The sequence below is a fragment of the Ambystoma mexicanum genome, chromosome 8, assembly GCF_040938575.1.
Source record: "Ambystoma mexicanum isolate Mex_15411 chromosome 8, UKY_AmexF1_1, whole genome shotgun sequence".
NCBI classification, from domain to species: domain Eukaryota; kingdom Metazoa; phylum Chordata; class Amphibia; order Caudata; family Ambystomatidae; genus Ambystoma; species Ambystoma mexicanum.
The window spans coordinates 539414562-539437563 of record NC_090929.1 but is presented as its reverse complement, the minus strand read 5'-3'; the positions used below and the strand labels follow the sequence as shown (position 1 = coordinate 539437563).

The 23002-nt window shown below is 43.2% G+C and overlaps 1 protein-coding gene across 3 annotated transcripts in view; it reads right to left on the bottom strand.

The window, feature by feature from the left end:
* Positions 1-23002, bottom strand: part of CCDC27 (coiled-coil domain containing 27) — a 617891-nt gene that overhangs the window by 39633 nt on the left and 555256 nt on the right. The gene's annotated exons all lie outside the window — the stretch shown is intronic.

Genomic DNA, 23002 nt, shown 5'->3' with positions numbered 1-23002 from the left:
TTAGAAAGTCACGGGCAGGGTGCACAGATAATTCTAACAATCTTAACAAGTTATCAGGATAAGGATAGGATTGCTTAAAGAGTGGGTTAAGGACAAAGGCAAGACAAAATAGGTTATGGGTTTGTATGGGGTAGGGATATACTCACAGTCCACTTTTAGTTTTGGGATTTTTTTGGACAGTCAACAGGTTCTGGTCACCACACGGATGCGCGCCTGGCAAAAGAAAACAGCTGGGCCATTCTGGTCACCAGTTGGCAAGGACAGCGGAATGGCAATTCTGGTCACTGGATGGCACAGGTACCGCTGGATGCAGTCAGGTGGCAAGATGTTAATGGGCAGCAAGCCAGTCTGATTCAGGATGCTTCCCAAAAAAATACCACAGTTTTCCCCTTATTAATGGGAGATTAGTGGGTTTTCAGAATGGAGGCCTTGCAGGGAATAGGATCATCAATGGGTTTTGCAGTGGGCTCTGGAGTATGGTCAGCAGTGCTTTGGCCTTGTAGTGGGGTTTGGAATCTGGATGCAGCAGATTAGGAACGCAGCGCAGGAACTTCAGGAAGAGTATCTGGAGTCTTGTCAGGGACTCTTATTTATAATGCATAGTGACATCATCAAAGCTGGTTGGATTTCAAGGGAATGATGTCAGATTTATGATGTGAGTTTTACAATGTCCAAAACCCCCCACAATTACTTTAACTAAATTCGGTTTTGCCCTAAATGGCACCTTTATACAGTGGAAACATCTAAACAAATTACATAAGCAGGTTACATATTTTATGCAGCACATGGAGGTCCAATCCCCCAGTTTGTGAGACATTTTTTCGCCCTTCTACCAGTTTTTCCCACTTTCCAGTGTGAAATGTTCAGCCTAAAATTCCATAACTTTATACATATGTGTGGATCACCATAAGGGATCTAAATATGAAGATTTGCATATTCTTTATGATTTCTGTTCCCAAGGTGTCAGTGAATTCTACAATGTCTTAAATGAAAGCCCATAAAATTACTTTTAAACTGCAACCTTTTTACATTTTTACAAAGTCTTGCTGCAGAGATAAAAGTCTTCATATTTTTATTCATAAATAGTCTTTTGAAACAAATGCCAGTCCTTTGTCCCCCATATTTGGGAATAGCTTCCAAGCTTCCCCCCTGAATGGGAGGGCCATCATGGAGATCTCTTCTGAAGCCTCCGGTAGAAATCACAAAGACGTGTGACTTTCTTTTCACATCTCCATGTCCTGGAAATTCCATTGTCAGTGAGTTCAGCCTAGACTAGATTCTGTCCAACCTACTAATTATCATGGAGGTGTTAGTATCAACTGAGAGGCCCTTTTATTTCTGTCATCCTCTCAGCAGAAACCTTTTTTTTCTTTAGCTGACAATACCCCCAGCAGCCACTGAAGTTTGAATTAATTGTATATATTTTGGCTCTGAATTGTAAGAAAATCTGCTAAATAGAACCTTTTCCTTCATTGTATTTTCACATCACAATCCCCTTCACATTGCTAGATAAGGGCAGGGTTTCATTCACCAGTTGAACTTTTTAAAACTGGCATTTTTCTGCTCTGTCTGCAAAGTCCATTTTTACATGTGTGGTGAAAAGCTGGCATTCTTTTTAAATTCAGTTTTTCCTCTCCATCAGATTCCCACACTGTTCTGCAGCCAGAGTTATTTTCTCTTGTAGGCAGGAGTTTGTTTAAAGCACAGATGCGCTGAAATTGACATAACACAGATAGCTGGAGCTCCTTTGAAATACTGATCTTTGATATTTTGTAGCACAAAATAAAGCGTTTCCCATGCACGACAAGTTTCTTGGGCCTTTTTTTTCAGATTTGGCTTAACAGAGCCTGTCATTCAGGGGTCATGCTTGGTTTTGCTGAAGCACAATTGGGATATGAATGTGCATGGTCTGGGCCTAATTAATCATAGTGGTTTAATGAAGAGAAGATCAACATAGAGTCAAAACAGCATTTTGTTTAAAGGTGAAAACATTTCCTTTTTTATGGGGACTTTGGTCTGGCAGCAAAACAGCACTGCTTTTTCACTCTGTTTCTTATGTATATGTAAGAACACACTGGCAAGCTCCTTTAGTGTGTCCCCTTCTTCCATCCTGCCCACTATGTGCTTGGCAAGATGGTGCAGGTATCATTTTGTTGCTGCACAACACAGTTTTGAGGCATGGCGCTCACTGGAACCAGCACAGTCATTTTGCTGTTGCTTTTGAAGTGCAGCTTGGTTTTGGAGAAATTCTGTTCAGTGGGTCAATGTAGCCCACAGATTCCCCCCCCGACTCTTCTGAGATCCTTGTCGAGGGAGAGTAGGGCATTGTGGGCTTCATTGGTTAGGAGTCCTTCTTCCATCTGAGAGAAGAACGTCCCGGTCCTCTTGCTGTCTGTTGTTGAAGAGTGGAACGACACCCACAGCTTTCTCTTGGATCTTCCTTTATGGTGTGGGGCGACGCCCCCAGATTTTCTTTGATTTCTCCCTTCCTGGTCGCCGGGGAGGTCCTCCTTGGTCTTTGAATGGGCGCAACCAGTACAAATCTAATAAATAAGAACAGGTTACTTCATTTTCCCACTAACTGCCTTCCAATAGGGTTGACAGCAGTGAGACATGCATACACTCAATAATGACAATTGATAGTGAAGAAAAATACTGCCTGTTACATAATTATACTTATAAATCCATTGTTCCCTTCTGATTCTTCTTTTTCTTATTCTCATGCTTCAGATGTCTCCTCTATTTGATTCTCTTTTGGTTCCTCAATTTGCTGCAAAATGTGCCTAGGATAACAACTCTTTAGCTGATTAATATGGATCCATTTCTCTTCTGTCAGTTCTCCTTTGGGGATGCGGATTCTATAGGTGACAGGTGAAATTTTATCTACAATTTCAAAAGGACCGCGCCAACTGGGCAAACATTTGCGCTCTTTGGTCTGGTTCCTTTGGAAATTGTACAAGTAGACCCTGTCTCCTACTTGGTATTCCTTTTTTGGTTGTTTTTAAATCATATTGAGTCTTCATCCCCTTTGCCGATCTTTCTAGATTCTGCTGAGCGTACACAAAAGCCTGTTGAAGGTGTTTTCTTAGATTCTCAACATATTCATGAGTTTTGAAGGCGTTTATCAGTGTCTGCTCCTCTGTTCCATAGAGCAGATGCTGAGGTAACACCAGCCTTTGTCCAGTCATCAGTTCAAATAGAGACATCTTAGTTGCAGAAGAAGGAGTAGATCTGATGGCCATCAGGACAAGCGGTAATCGGATGTCCCAACTTGGCCCAGAGTCTGCCACACATTTTTTAGAATGCTCACAATGGTTTTATTGTACCTCTCAACTCCACCACTAGAGGACTGCGGTATGCAATGTGAAGTTTTCTTTTTACCCCAAGTATCTCCCACATCTTTGTCATCACTTCGCTGGTGAAGTGACTTCCTCGGTTTGACTCAATCCTTTGGGGTAGGCCAAAACGCGAGAAGATGTGCTTGATTATCAGGGCAGCTGCTGTTTCTGCCTTGCATTTTGGGGCACGGAGACATTCCACCCATTTGGTAAACAAGCATGTTACGGTTAACATGTACTTGTTCCCCCTGGATGAGCGAATCACGGGCCCGATGAAGTCTACTTGTAAATCTGACCAAGGCAGTGAGTGATGTTTGCTGAAATTGTGCACACACAAGACTCCCCTTCAAAGATTGGTCGAGGACCTGCCCCATGTGTGGCCAGTCTGCAACCTCTCGTAAGATTTCTAAAGTAGTGTGAATACCCCGGTCATGTGGCCGCATCATGGGCGTGACATAGCATCAGGCTTCGGAATGAGGTAGGGACCACCCACTGGTCACAGCCAGATATGGATCTCCTTACCAACAAACCGTCTTAGATTCTGAACATTTTTGGACATTTCATTCTCACCCTGAGGTCCTCTTTCCCCATGTAATCGGTATCCGTCAGAGGAAGGTTCTCAGGGTCCTCAATTTGTTGATAAAATTTACCATAAACGGATCCCCTTTTTGTGCCGTGATTAAATGAGCATCTGGGGTCTCCTTACTCCACTGGGCAGTTGAGAGTTCATTGTGAGCACTTGTCTGGGACCTAGTGATTGCAGTGACCTGGATTTCCTCCAACAGGGACTCAATCTTGAGGAGATCCCCCAGGATGGCTCTGGGTTTGGCCAGCTGATCAGCTAGGTCATTTCCAGTTCTGTCTGGCCCCTCTATTCTGGAATGACCCTTGATCTTCTTCCAATAGATGTTAATCCCACTAGAGGTGACCAGATCATCAATATTTTGAATGAGCTTGCCATGTTTGAGAAGTTTATTATTAGCACATAGCATGCCTCTGGTTTTCCAATTAACCAGGTGCTCTATGAACCCATTCCGTACATAATCTGAATGAGTGATTATGACCAGTTTGTGGAGTTGGTGTTGGACGGCAGTGAGGATGGTCTGATGAACTGCCATCAACTCCGCCACCTGACTACTCCATGGATCGATTTTTTGTAGCCGGCGGAGGGCTGCGGGGCATCATTCACCCAGGCATTTCCAATGCCGGCCACCAGTTCCTTTTCCCCGCTGTTGTCAACATGGTAGGAGCACCTGTCCACATAAACTGTGACCATTCCCTTGCACTTGTCTTCTTCATAGACTTTGTACGGGGAATTCAGGTACGCCTCCATGTGGTCCTTGGTTTTAAGACTTTCGTCCTCGAGACAGTTTTCTCTGGCACAATCATGCAAGTCATCCAAACCTTGCGCGAGGGGACTCTTCCTGTTTTGGCCATATCTGACCTCCACAGGAAAGCCTTGCATTGACAGAATCCAGGAAGTAATTCTGGAATTACTCACATTTCCGGCCTGGATTCTGTTACTTTGAAGGTATTGTAAAGGCTGGTGTGGAGTCTCCACTATGATGTGTTCCCCCTGGATGAACGGGTGGTAATTTTTCAATGCCCACACCGTTGCCAGGAGTGCCTTCTCACAATCATTGAATTTTTCCTCCACAGAGGATAAAGTCTTACTTTCATAGGAGATGACATTATGGACCTTGTCATGCTTTTGATATAATACTGCTGTCAAGCATGTATTTGAGAACCCTGTCTCCAAGAAGAACTCCTTGTTTTTGACAGGGTAAGCTAGACAAGGTGCTTGTCAGAATCTTCTTTTGAGTTGCTTTACTGCCTCGGCTTGTTCTGGACCCCACTTCCATTTGACCCCCCCTTCAACAGATGGATCAGGGGTCTTATTATCTCTGCATAATCCTCAATGAACTTCCAACTGTAATTAGTCTGTCCAAGGAGGCTTCTTAGCTCATGCAGAGTTGTGGGATCTTTAAGTTTTAGGGGTGCTTCCACTTTCTTTAGTTTTGCTCCGGCAACCCTCAACTGTGTCAGAACATAACAGATTTCTGCTATGTGTTCCTCCACAGCTGATCTTTTTATCAGGACATCATCCACATAGGCCATGTTACCTCTTTCACCCAAGTCGGGCATGGCCTTATGTAGGAAGATGTTGAATTCTTTGCCGGAGTTGATGTATCCGAAGGGAGTCCGGGTCCACGTGTACTGCTGCCCCCCGAAGGTAAAGGCCAGCTTGTATTGGTCCTCCCTACTGACAGGCATGGTCCAGTACCCATTGGTCAGGTCAATGGCAGTGCATACCTTTGACCCCTGGATCTGGCCCAGCCCTTGGTCAATATATGTGAGTGTCTCCACTGGCCATTCAGTTTTAAAATCCCCAGCACCGGATTATTAAAGGTGCTGTGGACTGGACGAATTATCCCACGGGACTCAAGGTTTTTGATTATTTCCGTCAGGGACTCCATGGATGCTAGAGGCAAGCGGTATTGCTTCACAAACACTGGAGTCACTCCAGGGTCCGTGGGAATCGTTGTAGTGTGGATCTGGTGTGACCACAGTCATACGGTCCACCGCAAAGAGATCTTGAAAATCTAAGAACACCTGTTTCAAATGTAGCTTTTGCTCCAGAGTCTCACAGGCATCAGCTAGGTTGACCCGCTCTTCAACCATCTGCCTGAAGCCTGGAAAGACTTCCGGTTTTGGTATCTCAGCGGCCTCCTCCAGCTGGGTGGAGAGGTCCCTGGTTAGAGTATTGACCTGGACAGAAGGTTTCAGGTAAGAGAGGCTGTCATTGTGGACCTGGAAGATTACCTCGTCCTGCCAAATGTCACAGGTCACCTCTTCCTCACCGTAAGGGCAGGAAGAATATACCAGGAAATACCCCCCTTGCCGGGTGAAGATCCTGTCTGGTGGTAAGTCGTGGTCACTATCACTGTCAAAATAGTCATTGGAGATTGGTCCTATCAGTTCATTACCTAAATCCATGGAAAAATGTCGGTCATCAACCGCCATTTCAATAATGGGCTTGCGCCCAGAGTGATACTCCTACAGTCGCTGTTATCCATCAATATTGGAATGGTGTTGTGTTCTGTACTGACTAATGGGATTGGGTTTAACCCCAACCCCAGCTTTTGGAGATGGGCGTTGAGGTGTACATATGCGTCAGGATTTTGCAGTTTCTGTCCTCTTTCAATTCAAGTGGGAATAGTTGTGTCCGTCCTGGGATGGTGATCTCCTCTCCAATTTGAACTTCAACTGCATACTGCAGCAATTGGGCTGACCGAAATACTTTTTCTGAATCATCAAAGTATCCCCTAGTCAGGACCAGGCTTTGTAATTTATCAGGTCCAAGTTAATGGCAAAATGATTGCGAATGTCACTGCCTAAATAGAATGCAGCAGGGACATCTCGCACGACCCAACAATTATGTACTATGCTTGTGTTTCCTATAGAAATTTTGAGCATACACCTGCTAGGCAGGAGAAGTTTGGAATTGGGAGTTTCCAGGCCCATTTCCCACTTATCTATCAATTTAAATGTGGGAATGTCTGCAACTTTTGGGAGCTGCCTGAACGTGGCTTCGCTGATGAAGTTCTTACCATTGTTCACCCACACTCGTGCGAGAACAGATTCCTTCCCCTCATTTAACTGAATAGGGATGAATAACTTTTCTCTAATTTTCTGAATGTCAGCTAAACTCTGAGCTGGTTTCTCGTCACTTTTGGCTATAGGATTGGGGTTTTCAGATTGTGAAGCAGTATAGTATTTCCTTCCACTGTGGAATGCCACTTGAGACTGAAGGGAGGTTGATTTTTAGGAATGGAGAGGAGTTCCCATCACCAGTTTGTAGTCCTACAGCAATTACTGTCACGTCAGGTATTTGATTGTTCTGGAAATGAAACTCAATATGATCAAGGTTTTGTTCAACCATGTGGCATGTGCCATTTAAACTAACATGGTTGACACTCTGTTTCAATTTTATTAGCCTGTTAGTCTGAGTCCAGGGGACCTTATTCACACAGTATATTAGGGGGGACAACCTGCGCAGGATGTCATTCCCCAGTAGACAAGGTGTGCCCACTGGAGTCACGACTATGACCGGGTGTTTCACTTTGTGTCACCCAATTTTTATTTCCAGATCCGCAGTCCCCTAGACAGGAATTTATTTCCCATCAAAGTTCTTGAGTTGTCCAGGAAGAGGGGTGAGAGGGATTTGGTATCTCTCCCCCCCCTTCCTGAATTTAGCTGATCAAAGGCCCTTTTTGACAGAAGAGTGGCCTGGGATCTAGTGTCCACCAGCGCTGCAAATGTACATTGCCTTTGAACTTGGACCGGAGCATAAAATCTACCCTCCTTCTCCTCAAGTGGGCAAAGATAATGTGCACTTGGGGCCAGCTGGGTGGTCAGTTTCCTTATTTTTGACTCTGTCACAGGGGTAGTTTGGGCATAATTCTGTGTGGGAGTTTGGGAATCTGAAAGAAAAACTTGACATTCGGATATTTGGGGAGTTTTGGGCTCCCCTTTTTCTGATTCTGGGCTGCCCCCCCCTTTTTGGAGGCAATCACCAGAATTGATTCGGGAAGTTTGGGATCCCTCTGTTACTATGAGGTTTCCTGGATGCTCATTCTGGGGTTCAAGGATGGGCAATTCTGAGTCGGTCCTCCCACCCACCCAGTCTTCATTTACATCTCTTGGCACCCATTTTTCTTTGGGAGGAGTCCCCCCGTCCTTGAATCAGAAGATCTTTTTCCCAGAATATTCGAAGGATTCTTCTCCTTCAAATTGTAGGACACTAACTTCCTCCACAAAATGGGCCTTTTTGAGTTTTTTATTTCTCCTACCCACCCTCTGTTCCATGGGTTGCAGATTTTCGGGGGCAGGATCTTTTGGTTCCGGTTCCTGGGTGTCCAGGGGCTTTTCACGAGTGAGGAAGGAAGCTTCCTCCAGGGCTTTACATCTCCCTTCTCCCGTGCCTCCTCCTCTGGAACCGTTGAGTTGTCAGGATTCTCTCCCTGTCATTTTTCTGGAGTACCAGACCCTTGGTTGGTGGGGTTCTGAGCCGCCATGTTTATCTGAGGGTTCTGTTGAGCCCTCAACATGCGACCCAGATCCTGGGTAAGGTTTTGGACCCGGCACTCCAGTTGGGACACTTGTTCCGGCTGGTACAGGGCTCTCTGGTCAACTCTAGGTGAATCACGGGAAGGGTAACTATCCCTTCTCCTGTAGTACCCAGGATATTGTGACTTTTGTTAAACCTCGGCCCTTGACCTCCCCTCTCCCAGATTGGGTTGTCTGGGTTCCTGAAATCGGGGAATGAAAGGAGGGTTGTCCTGCAGTTGGGGGTTTTGTGAGTATCGGGGGAAGAAACTTAACCCAGGATTTGGGGAATTACTGCCCTCCTGTGGAAAGTTAGGAGGGAAGATTCCGGGGCAGTCCTTACCTGATTGGATCCCCCCCTTGGAGCTGGGTGAGTCCATACATACCCTAAAATTGGCCGAGTGTCCCTGTATCGGGACTGATAAAATCAGAGGAGTTAGGGTTCCCATTAGTGGGATCAACTCCCTGTCTGCCACTGGTTTGTGACTGGCCTGAAGGCCTTCTGGGTCTCTGATTTTGCTGATTTTGTGTTGGTACATTTTTAGGCTCCCCCATCTCTAGGTCTTAAATGGGGGAAACCTTTACCTCTGCGACCTTAGCAGCAGCAGGGGTGTTTGCTGGTTTGGGATTCTTGGCCGAATCTTTATTTTCTGCAGGTTTTTGGACCTTATAAATGCGGGTCGCCTGCTCTATGACCCAGTCCAGAGATCTTTTGTCATGGAAATCCCTCACCAGCTGGGTCATGATATACTTGGGGAGTGCTTGAAAGAAGGTGGTTACAAACTCCCTGCTATTCGTGCGCACCCTCCTAGTGGTTTGTGCAAAGGCACGTTTGAGCTCCTGCACAAATTCTCGTGGGGCCTGATCTTCCACGCACTGCAGATTGTTGGCCGCTTTGCGAGCCTCTTGGGGTTTTCTGTGGGCGGAAAAGTGTTTCAAGATGGCCGCCCGGTAGGTGGACCATCTTGAATGGATTTGGTCCTCCAGTCCAGCAAAGAAGCTGGAGTACTCAGGGGAGAAGGTCCATTTTACATACTCTATGCAGTTCGGGTTGTCTTTCAGATGAAAAGTGTCCATCATCTGCTCATGGAGTTCCAAGTGTTTCCAAACAGAATAGTTTGCGTTTTTATGCTATGGGGTTATGAAACTCCTAATGGCCTTAATATTCCTAATGGGGTCTTTTATCATAACTCTCTTGAGTTTGTTTGCATTCTTTGGCTTAGTGACCCGAGTCCACTCGCCCTCTGACTCAGAGGCACTACTACTTGAGCTCCCCTCATGATCATCTAGGCACCCCCTGATTCTGTGAGCTTGAGAGGGGCTTGCAGAATGGAGGGGCCTAGTTTCTCTATTCCTGTGCTCAGGAGAGTAGTCTTCTGACTCTTCCCTGCTCCCAAGGTCGGCAGAGTATCCCCCCACTGCTCTAATTGGGTAGAGGTCTTCAGGATGCTCTTTTTGGGCCTCATTTCATTTGGTTTTTCATCAAATTGAACCAACTGGTCCCTTAGAAAGTAGCATTTCTGTGGACCTAATTCCCTGACTCTCCCCTCATGGGAGACTTCCTTGTCAGAGACATCAGCCTTAATGTTTATAAAGGGACGCCCATCGCTCACTTTCTGGGGGGCGCTGACCTGTCAGTTCCATCATGCTTGGTCTATTAAATTCTGATGGGCTCATGATTTCCGGCTCATGTGAATCGGCAGCCACGAAGTCAGCAGTGCACAAAGTGTTAAATGGGTTTGAGTACCTTGATATAGAGGACCTTATACTATGATCAGGGGTTGCCCTGTCCCTCTCTATCTGTTCAGGGTCCCGCCAGTTAGGGTTAAATGTAGCACCCTCTTTCTCCAACCTCACTAGTTTCTCCTTCTCAGCCCCTACTTTTTGATGATAAGTAGAGATCTGAGCCTTTTGCTCAGCTATCAAGGCTTTACTGGCCTCTATGACCAGCTCTTGTGCTGCCACTTGTTTGTGGAGCCCATCATTCTTTTCACAGAGGGCCTCATTGTCTCTCTGCGCTTCCTGTATGGTTTGAGAATAATGAGACAATTTCTGTTGCAGGAGACTCAACTCCTGAGTTTGTGCATCTTTGGTTTGGGTGTTCTCTTCCAGAGCACTTTCTACCTATCTGGTGTGCTCCAGTAGATTCCCATACTATGTTTTGAGTTCATCTAGTTTCTGGAGGGCTAACTCACTTCCCTGTAATTCTGTTGTTAAATCGCTTACTTCCTAGCCTAGGGCGTCTCTCTACTGATTTAGGGTGCCTCTCTGTTCTGCCAGGTCATCCTTTTGTTTCTTGGTGGTATTTAATTTTTTGTGCTCTTGATCAAATTTTGCTTGGGAGTGGAGGTCTCTCATAATAGGTTATTTGTCCTGAGCAGGTGCTGTAATAGGTTAATTGTTGAGTCAGCTTCTAGTCAACCTTTTCCTGACACTCTATTTTTACTGCTTCTAGTTGGGCCTCTATGTCTACATTATTCCGCTGTTGGAGAGCCAAGTCCTCTTTTAATTTTATGATGTAATTTCCAGATTCTACCTCCAAATCTTGGCTCTTTTGTAATTTTTGTTCTGCTAATTGTAGTTCTGTCTGGACTTGATTTAATAGTTCAGATTGATTCCGCGCTAGAGATTCATTTTCCTCATGTTTTTCCCACATCACTCCCATGTGGAGCTACATGTAGGCCGCGATTCTAACAATTTTGATTTGCTCCTCTTCAATTTTTGGGGTCATATATAATTCACTCAAAGCTTGGTGTAATAGGCCACCATCCTGTCACATATCCAGGTTCATGGCGGTGACCTGTTCTGTTGTTTCTTGTAGCCGGACTTTTTCATCCTGTTCTGGCCATTCACCTCTGACAAATAGCTTGTGCAGAAGGTGCTCCCTAGCCATATTGAGTTCTACTGAAACAGCCATTTTGGAAATGTCCTTTCTTTATTCATTTATTTATTTATGTAAGGGTAACCTGTACTCTATTGCTTTCTGTCTATTTTAGGGTTGATTTACCTTTAATTTCTAGACACAGACCTGGTACTTAGAGTATTTGTTTTTGGGAGGCGCTTGTATAGTGTAACACAGTATTCCAACCACATAAAGTATCACTACCCTACAGGTTAGTCTGCTGTGCTAGACTGCATGGGTGGTAACCAAACTCAATCCCGGCTAATGAGCCCCCAAGTTTGTTAAGGATTTCAATCAGGCGACACACACCTTGGTCTCGGCCTAGTATGTAGCGCACAACTGAGATGCTTATCTCCTTATTTTATACAGATTCAATTTGAGATGGTACACAACTCGTATCACACCCCCTTTTCAAATACACCTGGTCACTATGGAACATGAACCAGGCTGGTTGGTGAAATGCAATATTTATTTATTTATTTTAAAATTCAAAAGAAATCATCCAATTTTTAATATAGGGCAGCAATCACCAATGGGGTGATAATTACAAGGGAATAGTGAGCAATGCACTTGGTTAACCTTCCCCTAGAACATATACACAGCACAATGGAATAGGAGCACTTTTTTATTTAGGAAAGATAGCACCCAAGTTAGGATTTCCCCCTGCAATGTTCCCTCAACCCACAGATAATCTGATAAATCTGATTCTGAAATAAAGAAGCAGCAGGTAACCAGGATGAAGAGGCAGAAGACAGAATAATAATACAACCTTCCCTCACAGAATAGGAGGTAAAAACGGACTTTAAACCCTTAGCAAAGGCCTAAAATAGCAATCAAATAGGCAAATAATGAATTAATATGTGGTTAATTTATAAAATACATATATTTTATCGCCATAGCATGTAGGTTGTATCACTGGCAATCACAAGGCAATGGATCAGCAAAAGGCATGCAATTCGAAATGAGTGGACATTTTAGAACAGATTGCAGCCAAATGACACGTGTAAAAGTTGAATTTCTTTTCAATTTCTGTTTTAAATTACCCAAACGGTTTTTAATAAAAACGGGTGAAATACTCTGATTTGGAGTGCGGGAATAGATATATATCACAGGGAAATGAAAATGAAAATGAAAATAGGCCTCTAGCTATGAAACTGGAGGAGTTACGCAAGATATAAAAAGGTGCGTTTTGAGTAAATTGAAGCCGTGAAACAGGAAAGGAAATCAGTTGTGACAAGAACTGTTTTAATCTAAACAAGAGTATTTAGACTACACCACCAAAGATGGAGACAGTAAGATCCAAGGTTGATTCGCAAATTGAACCCTGTCACCCCAGCGCCCAACCCTGGCGGAAACCAGTCCGATCACTCAAAATAAGACTAATGGCTTAGGATTACACAAGACAAAATTGAAAAGAAATGGCGCTAGCACTTTAGACATTCACGGGGAGGGTGCACAGATAATTCTAACAGTTTTAACAAGTTATCAGGATAAGGATAGGATGGCTTAAAGAGTGGGATAAGGACAAAGGCAAGACAAGATAGATTATGGGTTTCTATGGGGTAGGGATTATACTCACAGTCTACTTTTAGTTTTGGGATTTTTTTGGACCATCAACAGCGGAATGGCAATTCTGGTCACTGGATGGCACAGGTACCGCTGGATGCCGTCAGTGGGCAAGCAGTTAGTGGGCAGCAAGCCAATCTGATTCAGGATGCTTCCCAAAAGAATACCACAGCTTTCCCCTTATTAATGGGAGATTAGTGGGTTTTCAGAATGGAGGCCTTGAAGTGAATAGGATCAGGAATGCTTGGGTTTTGAAGTGGGCTCTGGAGTAGGGTCAGCAATGCTTTGGCCTTGTAGTGGAGTCTGGAATCTGGATGCAGCAGATCAGGAACTTCAGGAAGAGTGTCTGGAGTCTTGTCAGGGACTCTTATTTATAATGCAGAGTGACATCATCAAAGTATATGGCTGGACAGGTTTAGCTACGCACACCTCTAAACTACTGGATTGGTCAGGGGTGCTAGTTCCCGCCTCGCTCTAAGCTAGTTGGATTTCAAGGGAATGATGTCAGATTTATGATGTGAGTTTTACAGTGTCCAAAACCTCCCACAATGACTTTAACTAAATCCAGTTTGGCCCTAAATGGCACCTTTATACAGTGAAAACATCTAAACAAATTACATAAACAGGTTACATATTTTATGCAGCACATTGCAGTCCAATCCTCTAGTTTGTGAGACATTCTTCTGCCCTACTACCAGTTTTTTGCGCTTTTCAGTGTGAAATGTTCGGTTAAAATGCCATAACTTTATACATATGTGTCGATCATCATAAGGGAAGTAAATATGAAAATTCGCATAGGCAGCATGGATACTTTCCTTATAATCCCTCATTCGTTATCATTTCTGTCCCCAAGGTGTCAGTCAATTCTACCATGGGCCTCATTACGACCCAGGCGGTAAGTTACCGCCTGGGTCGTACCTTTACCACCATGGCGTAAACTATGTTTACGCCATGGTGGTTGGCGGACTTACCGCCCCATTCCGAGGTTGGCAGGGCGGTAAGTCCCCAATCCCCATTTACCCTTCCCCATTCCCATTTTTGCCCCATAGGGAATAATGGGAGTGGGGAAGGCGTTAATTACGCCACCGTAAATTACGGTGGCGTAATTAACAACATGGTCCCTTAGCGCCATGGATTTTAACACCTGCTAAAAGCAGGTGTTAAATCCGCCATGGCGCGAAGGGACCTCAGAATCAGGCGGTAAGGGTCGGCGCTGCTTACGCCGCCGTAAACCCCTTACCGCCTGGGTCCTAATGAGGCCCCATGTCTTAAACGAAAGCCCATAAAATTACTTTTAAACTGCAACCTTTTTACATTTTTACAAAGTCTTGCTGCAGAGATAAAAGTCTTTATATTTTTATTCATAAATAGTCTTTGGAAACAAATGGCAATCCTTTGTCCCCCATATTTAGGAATAGCTTCCAAGCTACCCATATGAAGGGGAGGGCCATCATAGAGCTCTCCACTGAAAACTCATGTAGAAATCGCAAAGACGTGTGACGTTCTTTTCACATCTCCTTGTCCTAGAAATTCCATTGTCAGTGAGTTCAGCCTAGACTAGATTATGTCCAACCTAGTAATTATCACGGAGGTGTTAGTATCTACTGAGAGGCCCTTTTGTTTCTGTCATCCTCTCAGCAGAAAACTATTTTTTTCTTTAGCTGACATCCCCCTAGCAGCCACTGAAGTTTGAATTAATTGTATTTATTGTTGCTCTGAATTGTAAGAACATCTGCTAAATAGAACCATTTCCTTTATTTTATTTTCACATCACAATCCCCTTTAAATTGCTAGATAAAGGCAGGATTTCATCCACCAGTTGTACTTTTCAAAACGGGCATTTTTCTCCTCTGTCTGCAAAGCCCATTTTTACATGTGTGGTGAAAAGCTGGCATTTCTTTTTAAATTCGGTTTTTCATCTCCATCACATTCCCACACTGTTCTGCAGCCATAGTTATTTTCTCTTGTAGGCAGGAGTTTGTTTGAAGCACAGATGCACTGAAATTGACATAACCCAGATAGCTGGAGTTCCTTTGAAATACTGATCTTTGATATTTTGTAGCACAAAATAAAGCGTTTCCCGTGCACGACAGAAAGTGAAGTTTCTTGGGCCTTTTTTTCAGATTTGGCTTAACAGAGCCTGTCATTCAGGGGTCATGCTTGGTTTTGCTGAAGCACAATGGGGATATGGATGTGCATGGTCAGGACCTTGTTAATCACTGTGGTATAAGGAAGAGATGAACACAGCGTCAGACAGCATTTTTTTAAAAGGTTAAAAGGTTTCCTTTTTAATGGGGACTTTGGTCTGGCAGCAAAACAGCACAGCGTTTTCAGTCTGTTTCTTATGTATATGTAAGAACACACTGGCAAGCTCCTTTAGTGTGCCCCCTTGTTCCACCCAGCCCACTATGTGCTTGGCAAGATGGTGCAGGCATCTTTTTGTTGCTGCACAATGCAGTTTTGAAGCCATGGTGCTCACTGGAACCAGTGCAGCCATTTCGCTGTTTCTCTTGAAGCGCAGCTTGGTATTCGAGAAATTCTGTTCAGTGGGTCAATGTAGCCCACAGGCATGGCCAAATCACAGCATTCCATCCCTCCCAGGTCAAAAACAGAGAAGCACACACCGTGGGTAATAACAAGCAGCGCTCAGATACTTGAGATTTCGTAGCACTATACAAATGCTAAATTATTTAGCCACCAACTCATTCCACTTACCGACACGGGCATAGCAGAACACGAATTCGGAAAAGAGGCAAATCACAGACAAAAAACAAGTCATGCAGATATTACATTGAATGTTAATAAACAGAGCAGCACAGACTCGCAAGACAACCAAAAAGGCCAATGCCGGAGCACCATTGCCAAAGAGCTGCAAATAGCACTAAACCTGAAAAACTGTTTTTTCAACAAAAAAAAGAATATATATATATAAATATATGAACAAGCACTCAGTTGAGTGTGAAACGCGTTGTGTGTGGGTCGTGCATACTGGTGTCCTGCCTCTGTTTTTGTTGCTCCTTCCCAGACGTTTTTTACATATTTTTTGTCCATTTCTTTGGTCATATTAAAGTATTTCAAGACCTTAAATTTCTTTTGCGAGCTGTGCTAATTTTGGGTCTTTCTATGGATTTTTTGTCTCCTAGCTGACCGTGGAGAGTGCGGTTCACTCTCTCCTCTTCTTTTGTTTCCATATATATATATATATATATATATATATATATATATATATATATATATATATATATATATATATATAAAGCAGTGGCTAACACTGCACAGCTGCAATATATCAGGCCAATGCCAGAAGGCCGGGGCCAAGCGACAAATAGCACGATACCTGAAAACAGGTTTAAATAAATAACTAAATAAATAAATAAATAAATAAAAAGCTAGGTGGTTAGGAGTAATACTAGAAAACTAGGGTAGCACACTGGGGCTCCCCAAAGAGCAAGGGCAAGCACCAGCACAATGCGGGAAGCAAATTGATAAAACACAGCAAATACAGTACAAATATTAAGTACTGCAACAAGTAGATAAAAAAGAAGAAGGCCCAGAATCGGTAAGACCAGAAACGGTCAGAGCAGGAGCCTCTCAACCCAAGTGGATGTCAAGGTTTAATTTAGCTTAAACTGGAGTTTTGGGTTTACTAAGAAACAAGCCAGCCAGCCGTGCAAGGGGAAAACAAGAGGCCAAACTACAAGCTAACGAAGAGACGGTCAAATAGCAAGGGGAATGTGTACCATTTAAGAACACCCTCCCTAAGGAAAAGACCAGGTAAATGACAATACCCCATAGCCTCTGGAGGCCAATTCAGGGACAACGTGCTGTTCTTGGAAGCAAGACGACGTGGAGCAGGTTCGATCTCCGCTTCCGCGCTTAGAAACCTCTGGGTATCTAGCGCATTTCTAAATAGCCTATTAAAATACTAATGTATACAAAAGCAATAGAATGCAAAAATGTACAGAAAAGGGTACCCCATTTTGGGACCAGTACCAGGCACGATCGAGGGGCGAGCCCCAACTAGTATGAGCTGACAATTCAGCTAAGGGAAGAAAGGAGCAACAACTTTTGTGGGAACCTGGACAACCGTTAACCCATCCAGGTCGTGGCAGCACGGGCCAGAGGGGGTGACCTCGGGACCCGATGCTCAAAAGTACAGCATATTATGGTTACTGTAATTATGATTATGTTTTGTTATGACCATAAGTGTGCAACAAAATCTCATAGCCTTTTATTGCCAACACTCACCTAATGCTCTTGTGTACTACCTGGGGGGAAAAGGTATGGGTTTGTCAAACACAGGCTATGTTACCACTCTGCCTGCATATGGGTCCAATGGTCATGGGCAACGCCACAGGTAGCAGGTGAGGCCAGGTAACCCGTGCCTCATGGCATCCAGGCAGGATAGAGGGACGAGCAACAGCCCAACAAAGTGGGGGTGGTGCTCCTCCCTTTCCCCCAGTACAACTACAAAGCGACACACAGTCGCCGCCGGACCAAGGGGTGCTAAGCACCAGTATCGGGATGGGCAGGAAACAGACAGGAGCAGCAGTGTAGGCAACAAAACAGAAGAGGCAGGGGATACCAGGAATATCTTGGTACTATGATCTGGCCTGGATAGAACCTATATATTTATGTTAACATCAGAGATCATAGTACTTGTGTTTCTATGTGGTGAGCTCAGGCGTAGTTATCTCATGTTGACAGTCACCATTTCATCATTACTTCAAAGTATTGTGAAGAAAACGTGTCTCTAAACAGTGGGATGAAAGGCATTCAATTCAAATCAAAGGACTCTCTCTAATCAATATTTTTATTAATATGTAGAAAAAACATCGTAAAAGATTGATCTCATTATTTTTTAGAAAAACATCACAAGTGTCAAAGTCAGTGTAAACATTTACCAATCTGAGAAAATCACTGGTTCTTCTGATAAAATACATCATTCTCATCTAAAACCACATCAAACCATACGCCAAACATACCTCATTCATACTCAGATGATTCATCATTTCATTCACGACTAATATCTAAATCATCACTTAAAAACAACATCCTACAATACAACAATACGACTTTGTGTCCATTACAAATATGAACGGTAGGATTTTAACAACTGAGTCGACGTCAATTATTTGGTCTAATACATCACAAAAAGGCTCAGTATCATTTATATCAGAGCTGTTACTAATGACAGCACATTCCAAAACCCGACATGTTTCTTTCTGTACAACGATTATTCAACAGAAATTCTTCAGGGGCACAACAGTCCAGCGTTGTAAAAGGAACGTCAGTGGAATTAGGAACATGTAGACTACACCAACAACTCACCTATAAATAAAAACATAGAAACACAATCAATCGGACTAAATGTGCAAGTCTCCAGATTGATCATTGCTATCACCGCACCGTTAATGTACGGAGTGCAGAGTAAGGGTTATTAATACCCCTATGTTTCCTTCACCAATACAGGGATCATGCAGACCACCAAGGGAATCATGATCAGTACACCATCTAAATCGGTGTATTTGAAAAACACCATCTCAATTAGTGTATTCAAAAAGCACCACCATCACCGACACCGCGTGACACATCAGGACATCCAGGACTCGTAATGCTATCCCAGAGGGTAAAGAAGTGACTGACTCGTACCGAATAACAAATCAATAATATAACAAATATATAAGAATATATCCAATGGACACTCACAGCTGGTCTCTAATTCTGGTGTTCACTTGGTACGCTCATCTCATCAAAAATGATGGTGCAGTGTTACCGTTTGCATGGTCATGATCCGCAATCTTAGGGACGGATGCAGAAATGTAGAACCCGATGATTCACAAGGGCAGGTCCTCACAAACCTACGATAACGCAAAAATGGAAGCGAGTGTAAGGAAAAATGGGAAAAATGACTAAGGTCACTCCCTCGTCAGCTAACCTGTCCTTAAGCAAATGGAAAACATGTGCTTATCATAACAACTGGTCCTAACCTTCACAGTCAGGAAACACTGCTTGCCTCTTATATCAGAGAGTGTATCAGGAACCACGCGTTAGTGATTCAGCGAGCCGTAGGAGCAACATATGAGCTCACGGACACTGGATCATGTGAGCTCTCGTACTGTCACGTGATATTCACGTTACGTGAACTTGAACGTGATCAGTTTTTAAAGGTGTAGCCTCATTAAGTGGGTATAAACGGGTCATTGGGATCAAGCTCGGTTCAGAAAATCGCTAATCTATGGACAGTCAATCCTAAAATGTCCAACAGTTATTTAAATCTGTCAAAGTGAGAAAAAATATTATGAATTATATATGCCATTCAAGAAAGGTAGAGGTATAACACTAACTCATCCCGGGGAGTCCAAAACATGTAACTCTGTGTCGAATGATGGTGATATGCCCCAATGGCAAGGGAAACATACAAATCCCACGGACAATGGCCGTGCAAAAACACAACAAAACAGAAGAGGCAGGGGATACCAGGAATATCTTGGTACTATGATCTGGCCTGGATAGAACCTATATATTTATGTTAACATCAGAGATCATAGTACTTGTGTTTCTATGTGGTGAGCTCAGGCGTAGTTATCTCATGTTGACAGTCACCATTTCATCATTACTTCAAAGTATTGTGAAGAAAACGTGTCTCTAAACAGTGGGATGAAAGGCATTCAATTCAAATCAAAGGACTCTCTCTAATCAATATTTTTATTAATATGTAGAAAAAACATCGTAAAAGATTGATCTCATTATTTTTTAGAAAAACATCACAAGTGTCAAAGTCAGTGTAAACATTTACCAATCTGAGAAAATCACTGGTTCTTCTGATAAAATACATCATTCTCATCTAAAACCACATCAAACCATACGCCAAACATACCTCATTCATACTCAGATGATTCATCATTTCATTCACGACTAATATCTAAATCATCACTTAAAAACAACATCCTACAATACAACAATACGACTTTGTGTCCATTACAAATATGAACGGTAGGATTTTAACAACTGAGTCGACGTCAATTATTTGGTCTAATACATCACAAAAAGGCTCAGTATCATTTATATCAGAGCTGTTACTAATGACAGCACATTCCAAAACCCGACATGTTTCTTTCTGTACAACGATTATTCAACAGAAATTCTTCAGGGGCACAACAGTCCAGCGTTGTAAAAGGAACGTCAGTGGAATTAGGAACATGTAGACTACACCAACAACTCACCTATAAATAAAAACATAGAAACACAATCAATCGGACTAAATGTGCAAGTCTCCCGATTGATCATTGCTATCACCGCACCGTTAATGTACGGAGTGCAGAGTAAGGGTTATTAATACCCCTATGTTTCCTTCACCAATACAGGGATCATGCAGACCACCAAGGGAATCATGATCAGTACACCATCTAAATCGGTGTATTTGAAAAACACCATCTCAATTAGTGTATTCAAAAAGCACCACCATCACCGACACCGCGTGACACATCAGGACATCCAGGACTCGTAATGCTATCCCAGAGGGTAAAGAAGTGACTGACTCGTACCGAATAACAAATCAATAATATAACAAATATATAAGAATATATCCAATGGACACTCACAGCTGGTCTCTAATTCTGGTGTTCACTTGGTACGCTCATCTCATCAAAAATGATGGTGCAGTGTTACCGTTTGCATGGTCATGATCCGCAATCTTAGGGACGGATGCAGAAATGTAGAACCCGATGATTCACAAGGGCAGGTCCTCACAAACCTACGATAACGCAAAAATGGAAGCGAGTGTAAGGAAAAATGGGAAAAATGACTAAGGTCACTCCCTCGTCAGCTAACCTGTCCTTAAGCAAATGGAAAACATGTGCTTATCATAACAACTGGTCCTAACCTTCACAGTCAGGAAACACTGCTTGCCTCTTATATCAGAGAGTGTATCAGGAACCACGCGTTAGTGATTCAGCGAGCCGTAGGAGCAACATATGAGCTCACGGACACTGGATCATGTGAGCTCTCGTACTGTCACGTGATATTCACGTTACGTGAACTTGAACGTGATCAGTTTTTAAAGGTGTAGCCTCATTAAGTGGGTATAAACGGGTCATTGGGATCAAGCTCGGTTCAGAAAATCGCTAATCTATGGACAGTCAATCCTAAAATGTCCAACAGTTATTTAAATCTGTCAAAGTGAGAAAAAATATTATGAATTATATATGCCATTCAAGAAAGGTAGAGGTATAACACTAACTCATCCCGGGGAGTCCAAAACATGTAACTCTGTGTCGAATGATGGTGATATGCCCCAATGGCAAGGGAAACATACAAATCCCACGGACAATGGCCGTGCAAAAACACAACAAAACAGAAGAGGCAGGGGATACCAGGAATATCTTGGTACTATGATCTGGCCTGGATAGAACCTATATATTTATGTTAACATCAGAGATCATAGTACTTGTGTTTCTATGTGGTGAGCTCAGGCGTAGTTATCTCATGTTGACAGTCACCATTTCATCATTACTTCAAAGTATTGTGAAGAAAACGTGTCTCTAAACAGTGGGATGAAAGGCATTCAATTCAAATCAAAGGACTCTCTCTAATCAATATTTTTATTAATATGTAGAAAAAACATCGTAAAAGATTGATCTCATTATTTTTTAGAAAAACATCACAAGTGTCAAAGTCAGTGTAAACATTTACCAATCTGAGAAAATCACTGGTTCTTCTGATAAAATACATCATTCTCATCTAAAACCACATCAAACCATACGCCAAACATACCTCATTCATACTCAGATGATTCATCATTTCATTCACGACTAATATCTAAATCATCACTTAAAAACAACATCCTACAATACAACAATACGACTTTGTGTCCATTACAAATATGAACGGTAGGATTTTAACAACTGAGTCGACGTCAATTATTTGGTCTAATACATCACAAAAAGGCTCAGTATCATTTATATCAGAGCTGTTACTAATGACAGCACATTCCAAAACCCGACATGTTTCTTTCTGTACAACGATTATTCAACAGAAATTCTTCAGGGGCACAACAGTCCAGCGTTGTAAAAGGAACGTCAGTGGAATTAGGAACATGTAGACTACACCAACAACTCACCTATAAATAAAAACATAGAAACACAATCAATCGGACTAAATGTGCAAGTCTCCCGATTGATCATTGCTATCACCGCACCGTTAATGTACGGAGTGCAGAGTAAGGGTTATTAATACCCCTATGTTTCCTTCACCAATACAGGGATCATGCAGACCACCAAGGGAATCATGATCAGTACACCATCTAAATCGGTGTATTTGAAAAACACCATCTCAATTAGTGTATTCAAAAAGCACCACCATCACCGACACCGCGTGACACATCAGGACATCCAGGACTCGTAATGCTATCCCAGAGGGTAAAGAAAGTGTAGGCACCACATGGTGCAATTGCTGTCGGAGTCAGCCGGCCGGGGGCGGCACCCAGCCCCCCATACCAAGGGGCAGCCCTGGGTCCAATATAAGGAGCTGCTGTTGCAGCAAAAAGCCAGAATCAGCTTGTGTTCCCTGCACGGTGACACAAGCGATCCAGTTTGGTATGTTGTCTGTATCCCCTTTGCACCAGGTGTGTTTTCAGTGTATCAGAAGTTCATAGCTGTTACACGCAGAATGCTCACAGGCATCTGTAAGGCTAGTGTCAGCTCTGATGGTCCTTTTTAGCTTGGGCTATTAGGTGGCGCCTCCGACACTTTTAAGCCGTAATTATTTCATTAGAGTACGGTTATAGAGGAATGGCATATGAGGAACACACAGCCTCTAGGTGTTGTTTGGTTATGTGCCCACCCATTGACTGCCCATGGCCATGCTAATCCCTATGGCCATTCCCCCTCAGTACCTGCACGCCCAAAACACCTCCTCATAGGATCTCTTTGAGCTCGCTTTAATTAAGCCTTACCATAAAACCTTGAACTCAAAGGGCCTGACAGTGTTTTTTCAAAGCAGTCTTCTCAGAGTTAATAATGACTTAATTGGAAGTGTAAACCTGTTACTGGTGTATTAAACATGTCTTAACCAAATCTGCCTTCTG